This window comes from Alosa sapidissima, chromosome 12 (assembly GCF_018492685.1).
Source record: "Alosa sapidissima isolate fAloSap1 chromosome 12, fAloSap1.pri, whole genome shotgun sequence".
Lineage (NCBI taxonomy): Eukaryota > Metazoa > Chordata > Actinopteri > Clupeiformes > Clupeidae > Alosa > Alosa sapidissima.
Genome location: NC_055968.1, coordinates 7,934,739 through 7,949,465, shown reverse-complemented (window position 1 = coordinate 7,949,465; position 14,727 = coordinate 7,934,739). Strand labels below are relative to the sequence as shown.

At 45.9% G+C, this 14,727-nt stretch overlaps 1 protein-coding gene across 2 annotated transcripts in view; it reads left to right on the top strand.

The window, feature by feature from the left end:
- Positions 1 to 14,727, top strand: part of agbl4 (AGBL carboxypeptidase 4) — a 322,319-nt gene that overhangs the window by 239,448 nt on the left and 68,144 nt on the right. The gene's annotated exons all lie outside the window — the stretch shown is intronic.

The following is a 14,727-nucleotide window of genomic DNA, read 5'->3' as shown; positions in this document are numbered from 1 at the left end:
TTGTAATGCAAATTGATATTGCTTAAACTGCACTTTGGTGTGTGAATGTGGAGTGGTGATGGATAACTGCGCTGGGATGGGAAAGGCTGTTGAGCTGTGAAAAAAAAAAAAAAACGCTTTTATTTCTCTCCCCCTCGCTATCCGTCTGAGGATAGCAGTGTCCTCTCGCTTTCCTTTCCCTCTTGCTGTGCTGTTGACCCCACCGCCTCTCCGTTACTAGTTCCTCTCCCCCGTTCCCTCTGTGTGGTAGAGCACACAATTGTGAAATGCGGTATCGTGACAACTCAAAGTGAAACATGCCATCCAAAACGTTTTTTTTTCCCTCCTCTCTTTTTTCATTTTGTTTATTTGGGGGATGGTTTGTTCCAGAAAGAAGAGTCTTCTCATATTGAAGGGTTTGTCTGGCTATCTGCTACAAAAAAAGCAAAACAAACTTCATGCTGCGGATTGAATTCTCGACTGTGACCATATTGCTAACTGTGAATCTCAAGCAGATTTGCCATGCTTACCTTTTTGTTTGTTTAAATTTTTTTTTTTTTTTTTTTTTTTTGTCTAATTGTGTCTTTCCCCCCGATTCTTCAGCCCTCAATTAAGCTATCATGAGTGCTGAGGGCAGAGAGGGGAATGTTTGTGTATAATACCTTCTCATTCTTACTCTGACTTTGAACATTTCAACTGTTTGTTTGTTTGTTTGTTTGTTTGATTGTTTGTTTGTTTATTTTCTAGGTAGCACCTTATCTGAGTTTGTATCGCTTAATCGGTGACTTCTTCAATTATGTCTCATTCTTGCCGGCTAAAATCTTCTGTGTCTCATCGTGTTTACTCCCATATCGGCTTAAAGCTTGGCGCGTCTTTTCTTTCTTTTTTATGTTTTGGATGATGAGCATATCTACGTTATAAGGCAAACATCTCTTTCCTTCTGCGGAATCCATTTCACAAAGCTGTCTCAGAGAGCTGATCGTATCTTAAATTGTTCTTAAATGATCCCTAGTGAATTACATCAGGCTGCAGGAGAGGTGTTATTTTCCACATGTCACTGTTGCTGTGAGACGCATTTGCTTTAGGCTACGTTAACCTCTGCCGTTTGGCAAGCTACGTCCACTAGCTTGCGCGACTGAGCAATCATTTGTTCAAACTGTAGCACTTTAAAAACGCGTAGTAAGATCTCTAGTGCCGTAACATTTTAGTATTTAAACCATTGTTTTTTTTTTTTGTTTTTTTTTTTTCAAAAAAGCAACAGAAAGCTAGGTGACTTGGTTGCCATTTAAAGCATTTAAGTTTTGAGTTTCTCGTGGACCTCAAGGGCCTCGAGTGCTTGAGGACTGTGAAGTCTCAAGCATCTCTCTTGTCAACTCAACTCCACTGACAAAATGGGTGTTTGACTTCAAAGCAAATCTGTGAAAAACAAAAGACTATCTGCTCTAATTGTTTTTTTTTTTTGTTTTTTTTATTTCTAAAGCAACTTTACCTCCACAAGACAGCACTTAAATAGAATTGACACGTGTTTAGCAACAGTAGTTCTCAAATTATATGTATTTTTTTCCATCCAAATATATATATATATATATATATATATATATATATATATATATATATATATATATATATATATATGTAAAATATCATGTCCTTGCCCCACTAGTTGAATGACATTCTTTAAATCTCTTGATATTTGAGTATGCTGGACATTTAGCACAAAGAGTGCTATGTCTGAATGGAAACCAGACGTGCTGAAAGTTTGTGTGGCTTTATATCGTCCTTCCGTAGATATCAATCTAATCCAACACTGGCACTTTTGACCTGAACCGTAAGTGAACCAAACATATTTTTAAAAACGGATAAAAAGGAAACAAGGTTCTTAAAGTTCTTAAACTCTGAGGTAAGCGCCATAAAGTCTGAATAGCTTCATGTGTAGTTAGGGCGGCCATGTTCCCTGACCTTGACCCTTGACCTCCGACTGTTGTGGTAAACAATCACAAAAGAGCACTTGCTGTTTGCTTATTGCTCTCCAGTCAAAATCTTTTTTTTTTTTTCTTTGATTGAAATTTAACTTGTAAATTAGCATCTCACAGATTTGCCATGTTGTTGTTTTTTTTTTAAAAGAAAAGCTATTTAGCTGCAGTTACAGGGAACTGTTACTGTCCCCTGAGTGGTAATGACCTACATATTTTTGTAAAAAAAATAATGTTTAAACATGCCCCCAGCAGATTATGATTACTGTTAATAAGAAATATCATTTTTGATATACAGTAGTTAGGTCGGGGCAGTGGTCCCACAATAACTGGGCTAAATGTATGCCCAGTTAAGCTGTATTGTTGTCCCAATACCTGCGGACAGTAGACTGTGAATGGTGCATTTGGCCCCCAGTGACCCTCTGAATTGTGTTGGGGGTTATGGATGGGGATGTTTAGGGCCATACAGTATGTAGGAGTTTTGGCAGAGAAGTTCTCATCAACAAAGTAGGCTAGGTATCTTATTCAAAATGGAGTTGGCCATCGAACATGACTGTCCTTAGCCTGAGAGAAACAATTGTGAGTTGAGGGACTGGTATACTATGAGGGTGTTGACAAACAGTGCATGACTGTTGGTTTGGATCCGTGGGGAAATGTTTGGAGGGAGATATATACAAGCCAAAGTAAGGAATGTTGCCCGTTTGAATCGAAAGCTGTGGGATCAGCTTTGGTTTATCTTGCACAAAAATAGCCCTTGCCAATGTTATTACACAGAGTTATCTAAGCTTACGCATAGGCTATATTTTTATGTGACATTGATCTCATAATATACAACATACTGTGCTGTTTTATCTGTACAAAATCTCCATAGTTCCCAGTGGATATTATGGTATGTGCTCTGTTCCAAAAGCATTAAGGTGTCACATTAAGGTGAAAGCGGCTGTGTACCATACAGATCCTGATGAACTCTTGTAAAATTATGCTATTTGTTTGTTTTTGTTGTTTTGCTTACCTGTTTGTTTGGTGTTTGTTTGTTTCCTTTTATTTCTGATGCCAAAAAATGGGATATGGGTAATGATCTGTAAGTGATTTGGGTTTTTCTCCTGCCACCTGCTCAATGCTGTCGTTGTTGCTGTCGCTTTCAGAGATTTACCTCCAGGGGTCGGTCCTGGCGCTGACCCGGCCCGTCTGCGGCACAGGTCCGCATCAGAGCCGGCAGCTTAAGTCTAAGTCATGTGCTGAGGACCAGGCCACTTGGTTCCCCCCCACTCTCCCACTCAACACAACTGCCCAGTGTTGCCCGCCTCCATCCCCACAACCCCACCTTCCACTGCCCTCCGGGGCAACAGGTCCAAGTGCAGTAGTGCCCCCTCCACCACTGGGGCCAACTCGAACAGAAACACACACACACACACATACACAAACACACAAACACACATACACAAACACACACAAACATAACAAACACTGGTGTAGTCTGAACTAAACCTCAGTCTCTTACTCGGGTATCATGCAGTTTCCCTACTGCTTCTGAAGCACTCTCTCTCTCTCTCTCTCTCTCTCTCTCTCTCTCTCTCTCTCTCTCTCTCTCTCTCTCTCTCTCTCTCTCTCTCTCTCTCTGGGACTAAATGGATAGAATAAAAAAAGGATGCATTTGTTGTTGGTTTAAAAATGGATGCATTTATAGTTGTTGGTTTTAAAAGAAAATGATGTATTTATGCTAGTGGGTGAGAAAGTAAGCAGAGTCGGGTTGATTTGTTTTTTATTCTCTACATCATGGATCTAGTCCTCTGGTTGATAGTCAGGTTAACATAATCCAGTATCACAATCCTACCTCATTTGCTTCTTGTGTCTATAGGTGTGCGTTTTGGAAACCCAGGAAATTGCCCATATCATAATGCTCTTGTATATACAGTATATATATATATATTATATAGATGTCTATTACACAGCCAACCTCACGTCCGAGTTGAAATACCAGGTGACAGAAGCTGCTGATAAGGCATTTCAGATGAGTCACAGATGTGTATGATGTAGTGTGATGTATCTGTGCTCTGTCATAGTTCTATATTTGTATTTCTGGTTAATGTTTTTTTTTTTTCTTTACAGTAACCTGATTTTAACTGGTTTGATGGTGCTACCAGCAAGCATAGGTTGACTAATAATCTGTGTCTCTTACCTCAAATGGTGCTAACTTTTTACGGTTTTAATCATCCAGTCGTATGCAGTCAAAATATCCAAACATTTCCACGCAATGTTCAATAATCCTCACAGACAGGGAAAAAAAGAAACGATCATAGTGTAGAAATTGTCCAGCAAATCCAGGTTCCTGTTAATTACCTCGTAGTTTGCTCATATGTGATTGTAGCTGTGATTTTTGTAGCAACAGTAGAACAGTGCATCTGTGTAAGCTTCTAGTCAAAGCAGCAGTGTATTTTTTTCCTGTAGGTAATTGCCATCAACACACACATAATCACTCGCGCGCTCCCACACACACACACACACACACACACACACTTGTCCACCCCCCAATGCTGTCTCACACTCAGCCACCCCGTACTGGACTGGGCAGTCATAGTCAATACTGATGTGGTCCTCAGCAAAACAGGTGTGAAGTGGCACAGCAGGAAAAGCCCATGCTGTGATATCTCCTCAAAGACGTGTGTGTTTTCACAGAATGTGTGTAGTATAAACATGATGACCGTAGTTAAAATGCAGTTTAGGCCTACCTCTCCGCCAGAGAGGTTTGGCGTTACCAAAGTGGCCCACCCCTCCCCTTTCTGGAGATGCATTTAACATTGTTCAATTGATATGTGTGTCAAGATTTGCATTGGAATTAGCTGAAATGAGTGTGAACCACTAACGGCAACGATTTGCACCCTCTCAATCAGCTAAAATTACGCATCCAACTAAAAAATGTACAAATGTAAACTTGTGTGTATTGGATTTCAACACTTGGTGATGGCTATGATGGCTTTATTAGAATGCTGTGAATTCTAGTCAAGTGCATCAGGTTGTGTTAATGGCACCTCCTTTTCCAAAAGGAGGTGCCATTAACACAACCTGCATTTTCCTTCTTTGCCCCACCTCAGCGAGGGTCAATCAAGTTATTCTATGCCCCATCTTAGCTAGGGTCAATCAAGTTATTCTCGCAGCTGAGTAGAGTGGACAGGTTGACTCACACATACTAAAGAATATTTTCCAAAAAGAAATGGACAGAAATGGTAGATGGGGGGGGCTGTCCTTTTTGAATAATAACTGTGAACATATAATCCTTTCAGGGTGTATTTTATTTGTTGTTCGTTTGTTTGTTTGTTTGGGTGAGTGAGGGCAATTGATCGGGCCAAATCAGGGCCAGATGCCAGCTGTGGCGTCGTCCCCTGTCCCGGAGCGTTGTGGGTTTGACCAGTGTTCCCGTATGATTAAGCAAAGGAATTTGCGGATTTCGAGTCTTTAGGCTCCGGCTCTATGAGAGCTTCGGGAATCTGGCATTAGGTGCCTGGGGAGCGAGAGAGAGAGAGGCCCTCAGGTTCGTCCCCTCCACCCCACCTTGAAAATGGAAAATGCACCCTTGCAAAACCAGTGTCACCTCCACTCTGACTGCCTTGCCGATTAGCATCTACTTCTTGTGTGTTTTTTCGCTGCAGCCGGGTACTCCTGTTTCAGTGTACAGATGAACAGAATAAAGTCAAACTTTTATTCTACACTTCACCTAGGTGACTCCTGTCTTCTTGGCTCCTCCAATTCACTTACTAGACATATTAATCAATAACTGCTAAATTCATCACTTATTAGACATACTCATCAATAACAACTAAATTCATTGCATGCATTTCATTTAGTTCCAATTCTGCACAAGGTGCTGAATTTAATCTGAAGTCGGCGTGTGCAAATGCTGCAAAGGTATTACAATCCCACTATGGTGTGATTTCAGTTTGAATAAAAATTGTAATCTGTCAATCTCCATAACAAACACTTTTAAATCTTTAGGTCATATGGAAAAAAACATTTTTTATCCTGTCACAGGTTTTTTTTTTTAGCATCTACTTGTCAAATTGTTTGCTGCGGTGGAGCGATTCATGGTTGAGCAGATCAGAATATTGGTACTGCACTGGTGTGGGTATCGCCGCCCTCGATCAGAGCTGGACATTTCTCCTCTGCTGCGGCTCAGAGACGGGTGGGGGGTTGGGAGGACTGCAGGCGGGTCGGGGGCACAGATTTGGCCTTGGCGAGGGGTTTTTGATGTGGCAGCGCTCGTAGGAGGCACGGGCACAAGCCCAGGATTAAGAGCCAGATTGATCTGGGTGTCCGTCAGAGATAAGCACACTGGACCCTCGGAGAGGGTTTTTTTTGGTGTCTGTCTTGCTGTGTGTGTGTGTTTTGTATTGTGACAATTTCAGCGACACACCCTGGGTATGTGTCGGCTTTTACGTGTAACCTATGATCTTGATAAAGCGTAAATGAAAGATTTAAAGTATTTAAGAGTAAATACGGAAATAAGGAAAAAAAGATTAAATAACCACACAACAGCACTCCGCACTTTCACTATTCGCCCTAGTGTGCTGTTTTAGAACTTTTTGATTGTCTTTTCTCTTTCCTCTTTTTTTCCCAATTGGGTGGGGTGGGGGGGGGGCGGGGGCTGGCAAGCCCTGTGGGAGGCCCTGGGATTGGTCGGCATGTGGGGCTGCAGCGTCTGAGTGGCGGTGGTGCATTTCCATAGATTATTGCCGAACTAAGCACTAGTGTTGCACATCCAGGCGTTTTCGGTGCCCGAGGGACGGCGCTCAATGTCATTAACGCTAACAGTTGCCACATGCCTGTAATGTATTGCTGGCTCCGCTATTGACAATGAGATGATTCAGTGTAGTAATGATGGATGAGCGTGGGGGCCACCGGCTGCAGAGCGAGCGACTACACACGCTTGCACTTTTGCAGCGCGCGCAGGGAACAGCGTGTACTCTGCCATGCTGCAGCGAGGCTCTTCCCTGCCGTCTCATCCTGCCGCGGTGCTGCCGCCACTCCCCACTACAGGGGGGGCGACTGCGGCCTGTTTCACGGCCTGGCGTAGCATCGTCTTCCCACTTCAAACTCTGAATTGTCCGGAGGGGCAAAAGCAAGCACACTGAAAACATTTCACCCTCTGCTGCCACCTAACAGCAGTCATCTGACCTGTCAAAATCCACTGGGACGGCGCTTTTATTAGTGTCAGAAAGATACACAAAGTAGTTGAGGCTTTGATGACTATTCATTTGAATGCGAGTGTTTCTCTTCGCCCGCTGTGGTTACCTATCCATTACGTTGTGATGAGAGATGGGGGAGATCGGGAGTGGACCAGGGTGCAGTGTGTGGGAATGGCACCACTAGACGTATGACTGCTGTCACATCGTTTAAAATGCCCTCAGTGACCCTGAGCACGCTGGAGGGCTGCTGGACGACTGGGTGGCCACCTCGAAAGGGGAGATGGAGAGATTAAGAAAGAGGATGTGCGTGCGTCCGTGAGAGAGAGGCTGGACACGGCCTGGTTTAATCAGCTCAGATTCCAGACGCACGTCCATCAGCATCAACTCTGAAGTGCTGTCAGACCTAAGGGCCCACTCAGTCAGCTTCTTCTCTCCTCTCATCTCACAGCATTTACTTTTGAGCCAGCTCAGTCAGCAGCAATGGAGCCTCTTCACTCCTTTCCCCCCCCCCCCTCTCTCTCTCTCTCTCCTCTACCCCTCTCTCTACCTGTCTTGCCTCTACCTTAATTGGGCAGCTTGCTGGACAAATGCTCTGGCCAGAGGGGCGGGGGGACTTATGGAGAACCTATGGAATGGCCAAACGTGTGGAGATGAATGTGAACTCCAGGCATCTGTTTAGAATTCCACGGACGGGAACGCCATCATTCTAACCCCCTGACAGAGTTGTGACTCAATAGAGAATGTGTGTGTTTAAGTGAGAGAGTGAAGAGTGGGTGTGTGCACATGTGTAAATGTGTGTGAGAGGAAGTGGGAACGTTCAAATATATGCGTGTGTTGTTCTCTCTGTGTGTGTGTGTGACAGAGTGTGTGTTTGTACGCAATAGATTCACTCAAGTGTGTAATGCAATCAAGCATGAGAGAAGGAAGCCTGTTTCTGGCAGCACACACACACACAGTCATGCTTTTTTTTCTCACATGTATAATCCCTGAAGGAAGAAAATGTATTTTTCTGCTTGAAAGCCAGCGGTGAAATTCATCCTTGCTCGCTTGACTCAGTGTGTAGCAGTGTGTGTGTTTTTTATTATTATTTTGACTCATTATTTTCATTTTTTATTTGTTGACTCGATAACAGCGATCAATATTGCATGCAGACTGCACACAGTTCGTCCTTATGAAGGCCACTAGAGCACAGCGTTTTACTCTTGTTTTCTATTAGCGGCATTTCCCCCCAATGCTGTCGTGGCACTGTTTTGCTTTGTTTAGTTTTGTGTTTTTCCTGAGCGAGGTTAAAATCCCGAGGAGTGGAACATCGGTCGCCTGATCAGATACCCAATAAATGCTATTAACTTGTGCGCCTCTGGTCTGTGGAGCCCCACCGTAGTTCAGTGGCTAATCAATGGCTGAAATCTTGCTTACAGTAAATTGTTTTTATGGGATTTGGTATATTGATACGCGGACATTGATTTGGACTGCATGGCATGGGGAGGAGTGTGTGTGTGAAAGAGTTAGGCCTACTTTTGTTGGTGGTGGTGGGATGGGGTGTTTGTTAGGAATAGTGTGAACGAGCGAGCGTGTGTATCAGAGATCTTCTCTGCTTATATTTTCTTTTGAGCGCGGCTCCATTTTCCTTGCCTGGTAAAGTGATTGGGAACGTTTGCAGACAATAGAGGAGAGAAAGACAGAGAGAGTGAGAGATCTAATGAGTTGTGCCTTGGGTCGTCTGAAAGTCATTAACTCACATGGTTGAGCATGCCAATCACACTGGCGGCTTTCAGCAGCGAAAAGGGGTCTCGTTGATCTCTTTGAACACGTCCCACCCTTTTCATGCGCCCACTCTTTTAAATTGAGATATTCAACTTCATTGTGATATCTGCTTAAATATTCTCTATCTTCAGGTCCATTATCCAGTGTTTGATGTGGGGTTTTCACCTTTCTCCTTCTTAGCTACCAACCTTAAATGTTTTGAGGGACAGTTATTTAAATACAGTTTAAAAAAAAACGGTTTGACAGTTATAAAATCAGATGGTATTAATAGCTGTCTGTCACAAACTCTACTCTTTGCTTTTAAAACAGGTAGTGTTTGAGACGTGTCAGCAGTAATAAGCCAGTGATGGTGGCCTGTTCTGTGGGCCTCATGGCCAGTAATGGGCTCGTGGAGAGAGAGAACTGGGTTGGGAGGCTGACTGTCTCCTCCCTTTGACTCTCCCTCTCTCCCTCTCCCTTTTTGTCTTGTCTTGACCAGAAGCCGTTTCCAAATGGCTTCAATTAATGCAGAATGCTCCCTCAATTTAAAAATCCAAAGCTATCATGAATTTTTCATACTCCCGGCATTTAAGCTAATTAGTGCGCAAATGAAGCACTTTGCGTTGCGACTGCACAGAAGGGGCTGACATTGATGACCAATGTCACTGTGACAGGCCCACTGGCAGCCCTGATGCTAATCACTACGCCTGCTTAATATTCTGGCCTCTCACTCTCTCCTCTCTTCCGCCCTGTCCTCTCTTACTGCACACGCTCTCTGGGTCTTATCTCTCCCTCCATCTGTTTGTCTCTAGCGCTCGCTTTCTCAGTCTGCCTCTTTTCCTTCTTTTTCTTTAATTCTTGCCCTTCTTCTTTCCTCATCTTCTCTCTCTCTCTCTCTCTGTCCTCTATCTTCTCTCCTTCTTCTCCTCTGTTCTTCATTCATGGTTGTCTTTTCTCTGTCTCTTCTGTTTCTCTGAAAGCTGCTTTGGCTGGCTGACTCATGGTCTCTCTCTGTCAATCAGGACAAGTGTGTAACCTGTTTATGATGATTAATAATGGCCATTAATAGAGCATTCTACACACCTGGTGGAAAACTAATGTCTAAATGGCAGCATATAGTCGAGTTGCAGTTCTGTTCCCTGACGTGAGTTCCGTGTCTATCTACAGTCGACTATGGAGCTCTTCAGTCGGGTATAGCGGTGTTCTGTATCACCACTAATGATGCTTTATCTGCATACGTGCCCTCACTACGGCAGGCATTTACATAAGTCGCCTATCTGTAATGCATACTCTTCTGGGGGGACCCCTCTGCCTCTCTCCAGTACAATCTCAAACAGAGGTGTGTGTGTGTGTGTGTGTGTGTGTGTGTAGGCGACCCAAGGATCCCTTCTTCTTCCCTCTGGAAGTGAATGGGGGGGGGGGGGGGCAGAGGCATTATGTTAATGACATTATTAGGTTTCAGGAAGCTATGCTGATTAAATATTCATCGACTTTGATTATGGTGAAATTAAGACTGAAGCCGGCCTCGGCCAGGAGGGAGGAGCACTTGTGTAAATAATGCAGAGTTCCCAAATTGAAAACTCCAGATTGGAGCTTGTGCCCATTGTCTTCTTTCGCTGCCATTTGTCGTCAGCAGTGATAACATCGGTGTACATATTTAACACTAAATGCTGCCTTGCTGTGGGAGAGTGAGGTGGGTAAGATGACACCCTCACTAGTAGTGACGGATTCGGTATTGGTGGCCTGTAGTATCGCATGGCGTCAGCCAGGCAAATCCCCCCCCCCCCCTCCCCCGTTCGTAATCCATGCGCTGTCTGTAATGGGCTCCCGTGTCAAATAAAGCAGTGCCGCTAGCTAGCGGGTGTTGCTCCATCCCAGGCGCTGTGCTGTGGATGTGGATGCCACGCTGCCTCGGGGCATGTGTACCTGCAGAGCCACTCCAGCTACAGCTCCCTGGCTGTCACGGAGAGCATTTGAGCTTGCCAGTTCCCCACAGCTGTCTGCGCAAGAAAAAACGCTTGATGAGCTTGGCTTGTCTGACAAGCGGGAAACCATAATGGTGCCACTCCAGACTGGAGAGATCAGCGGCGATGACAGTTTAAAGGGTGGTTATAACATGCCTGAAATGACGAGAAACACACCTGTAGAAACAACTCCTTACTGCACCTGTAGTAACAGATACAACTCTTGTAATGGATTTTCTCCAGAGTATGTTAACTCTTCTTCAAGGCATACAGTAGGTGGCCTGTTGTAACAAACTGATGCTGTGGTTTGTACTGTATGTCAACCTCTACCATAAGAATCAGAGAATTCTAAATCAAGAAATCAGAACATGGAGTTAGTTTCTATGGGTATACTGTAGGGCTTCGAATGACCTTGCAATGTAATAAATCAGTATCATCTTGAGTTAGTTTTAAGGCCTAAACGTTGCCGAATTCTATTGTGCCAGTTTATGAGTAGTGCAAATGTAATGTTGGCTTAGCAAAACCAATACAAATATAGAATGCAAAATGAAAAGGTGCTGAAATGGAATGGCGATCTCCATTGTTTAACAGAGATTCCGAAAATCAGGGGGCGCTGTAGCACAACTGGTTACAGAGGCCATACCATATGTTGTCCACCCCGGGTAATTTCTGGTCCCACTCCCATCTCTCCCACTCGCTTCCTGTCACTCTCTCTACTGTCCTGTCCGATTAAAGGCATTAAAAGCCCCAAAAGATACATATATACAGTATATAAAGAGATTCCTAAAATGCTCAACATTCCGTACACAGCCCGTAGAGCACAGCATGTGCAACCTTCACTCCTCCTCTCCTCAGCCTGAGAAAGTGATTTAAAAACTGTTTAATGGCATCTAAGGAGGGGAAACATTTTTATTCCCAGTAAACGGCAGCAGCACTCATTTGCCTAGGCTGCCACGCCGAGAGGGTTCCGCTCGGAGAGTTAAACAGGCATGGCGATCGCACAGAGCAGCGCGAGGACTTCAAATGGGCCTGTGTGTGCATGGCGGCTAGCAGAGGCTTGAAGGAGAGTCACTGAAGTTTATCTGCGCTTGTCCTTCGCTCCTTTAAGCGAAGCGACAAAGTTGGGCGAGCCTCTTCTGCTACCGCCTTTCTTCCCCTCGTGGAGATGACATGTCCTCTGTGACTGTGCATAATTAATTAGTCCTGATAAATTATTCCATTCTTAGCCAGATCCACCCCACCACCACCACCACCAGCACCATTACCCAGTGGCCGGGTTTCTCTTTGTGCATCAGACGTGCATTAAAATTTCACAAGAGCCACCTTATCTGCATTCTGCAAGCCGTTTCTTACATTGTGGTGGCGCGGCGGCACCAGTCAACACAAACCCGCAAGCCATCCAGCGCCTTTCCCCGCATTACTCGCCAGCCAGCCGCAGTGTTCCAGCCTAGCACGGCAGAGCTGCAACCAATCGGAAGACAACGCTGGAGAGGAGATGCTATCGATCTGCGATCTTCTGGACTGGATCCATACACACACACACACACACACACACACACACACACACACACAGAGGTACGCTGACTGGTTTTGTAGGATATTGATTATATTAACTAATGGTCATTCTGCCAGGATTCTCAGGCAGCTCGTCTTGTTTACTCATCTTTTACTGTATTTGTCTGCAAAGCTGTCTTCAGCCCTTGAGAGAGAGGAGGGTGGCGAGAGCGACGGACAGAGAGAGACAGAGGAAGAGAGATGACCTGCCTAACAGTCCTGATTGATTGCTGCGTTGGTGTCCCACCCTCTGGTGACACTTCAGCACTTTTTCCTCCTCAGCTCAAGCCCAAGCCCAAGCCCAAGCTCCGACTGCCCACAAATTACCCAAAGATAACGTGATTTGTGGCCGAGGGCCGAGGAGCCGGAGAGGGGAGGAGATGACTGGGTAGCCGGAGGGGGGAGGAGATGACGGGGCTCTGGGTGGAGGTGTTGGGCTGGGTGATGCTTGCACTCGTCAGGCTTTGTTTGTGTGTGTGTGTGTGGGGGGGGGGGTCCCTGAGGAGGGCGGATGCGGGGTGCCACGGCAACCAGAGGTGAGAAGGAGGAGGAGGAAGGGTGGTGGGAGGTGTGCCAGCTGGTGATGCCCCTGCTAGGGCGCACAATGGGCACGATGCCCAGGGCTCCCCGGGCCAACAGAGAGGGCCCAGCAGGAGAGGCGCAGGGCAGGGGTGCAGCTGAATCACACCTCCTTCTGTCTGTCTCATCCACTCTGTAGCCTGCGGCTTTGAGACCGGACACTGGGCACTCCTCCTCACACCTGCACTGCAGCACTTCATCTGCTCATACTCATCCCTGACTCCCTCTCTCTATATATATATATTTTTTTTTTCTTTCTTCTTTTTTTTTTCTTTTTTCTATCTCTCTATTCTATTCTCTCTGTTGTTCTTTCTTTCTCTCCCCCTCAATTCCTTTCCTTCTTCATCCTCTCCCTTTGTCCTTCTCTTCATCCACCTATACAGATGGACCCCTGAGTCTCTCCTTTTCTTTCTCTTTCTTTCTCCCTCTATTCATTTCTCTCTGTCACTTTCTCTCTCCTTCCTACCTCCATCTCTCCTTCTCCCTCCTCTATCTCTCTCTGTCTCCTCTCTCTCCCTCGTTTTATTTTTAGACTATGTGTATGAAAGCTGCCCATCAACCAAGCTCCATCTGTGGCTCTTCAGCTCTCTCTTTCTCCCTCTCCCTCTCCCTCTCTCTCTCCCTCTCTCTCTCTCTCCCTCTCTCTCTCTCTCTTCCTTCCTGCCTCCGCTGCCTCTTCGCTGGATGGGCATGACTGACTGGGGGCTCACTCACCATGAGAAACATCACACCCCTTCTGTTTAACATCCCTCAAATCATAAGAGCCCCTTGCCAAGCCCCTTGCCAACCCCCTCACCACACACACACACACACACACACCCTACCGTGTACACAGTGAGACGAGCCTCTGCCCCTCCACACACACACATACACCCTACCGTGTCCACAGTGAGACGAGTCTCTGACCCCCTCCACACACACACACACCCCCCCCCCCCAGTGAGTGGCAAGTTCTGAAAGCCTAGGCTGGCAATGAAGATGATGGTGATGGGAGCTCCCCAGTCCTCTCTGCTTGACTGGCACCTGTCAGGGCCTCTCACTGTCACGCTTCCTCCTCCTCTCCGCCCCGCAGAGGAAGTGACATGACACGCCGGCCGCACCGCGCCCTCCTGGGCTTCTCCCGCCATGTCCTTCTTTCTTTTCTTCCTGCCTTTCTTTCTTTCTGTCATTCTTTCTTTCAGTCTTTCTTCCGTTGATGTTCCCTCTCTCACTGTCTCTCGTGTTAATTAGAGACGTGTGTGTCTGTGGGGAAGGGGTTACCACACACACACACACACACACACACACACACACAAACACACTTGCTAAGAGCATACTCACTCACTGTCCCACTCTGGCTCATAAAGCAGCGCAGTTAACTCTGCGACACCCGGAAAGAGACTGCTGAGGATCTGTGTTGTCTGGAGTGTGTGTGGAGTGTGTGTGTGGAGTGCTTGAAACGGCCAGTTGTCCAGCTGGAGTGTGAGCAGAGGCAATGTCTGGTGTGCAGTGGTGTGTGTATAAGTGTGTGTGCTGGTTGAGCTCCTCTTGAATATGGGCAGTGGTGATGGCTGTGGGGGGGGGGGGGGGGGGGGGGGTGTTCTGGAAAGCCATTTGGCTGGTTGAGTGTGGGCAGTGGTGATGACTGGGATGGTGAGGGTTTGTGTGTGTGTGTGTGTGTGTGTGTGTGTGGTGTTCTGGAAGGCCAGTGGTGGTTGCGCTGGGCTGGTGTGCTGCTGTGTAGTGTAGAGTGGTGTTGTCGGGCCGCTCACTGTG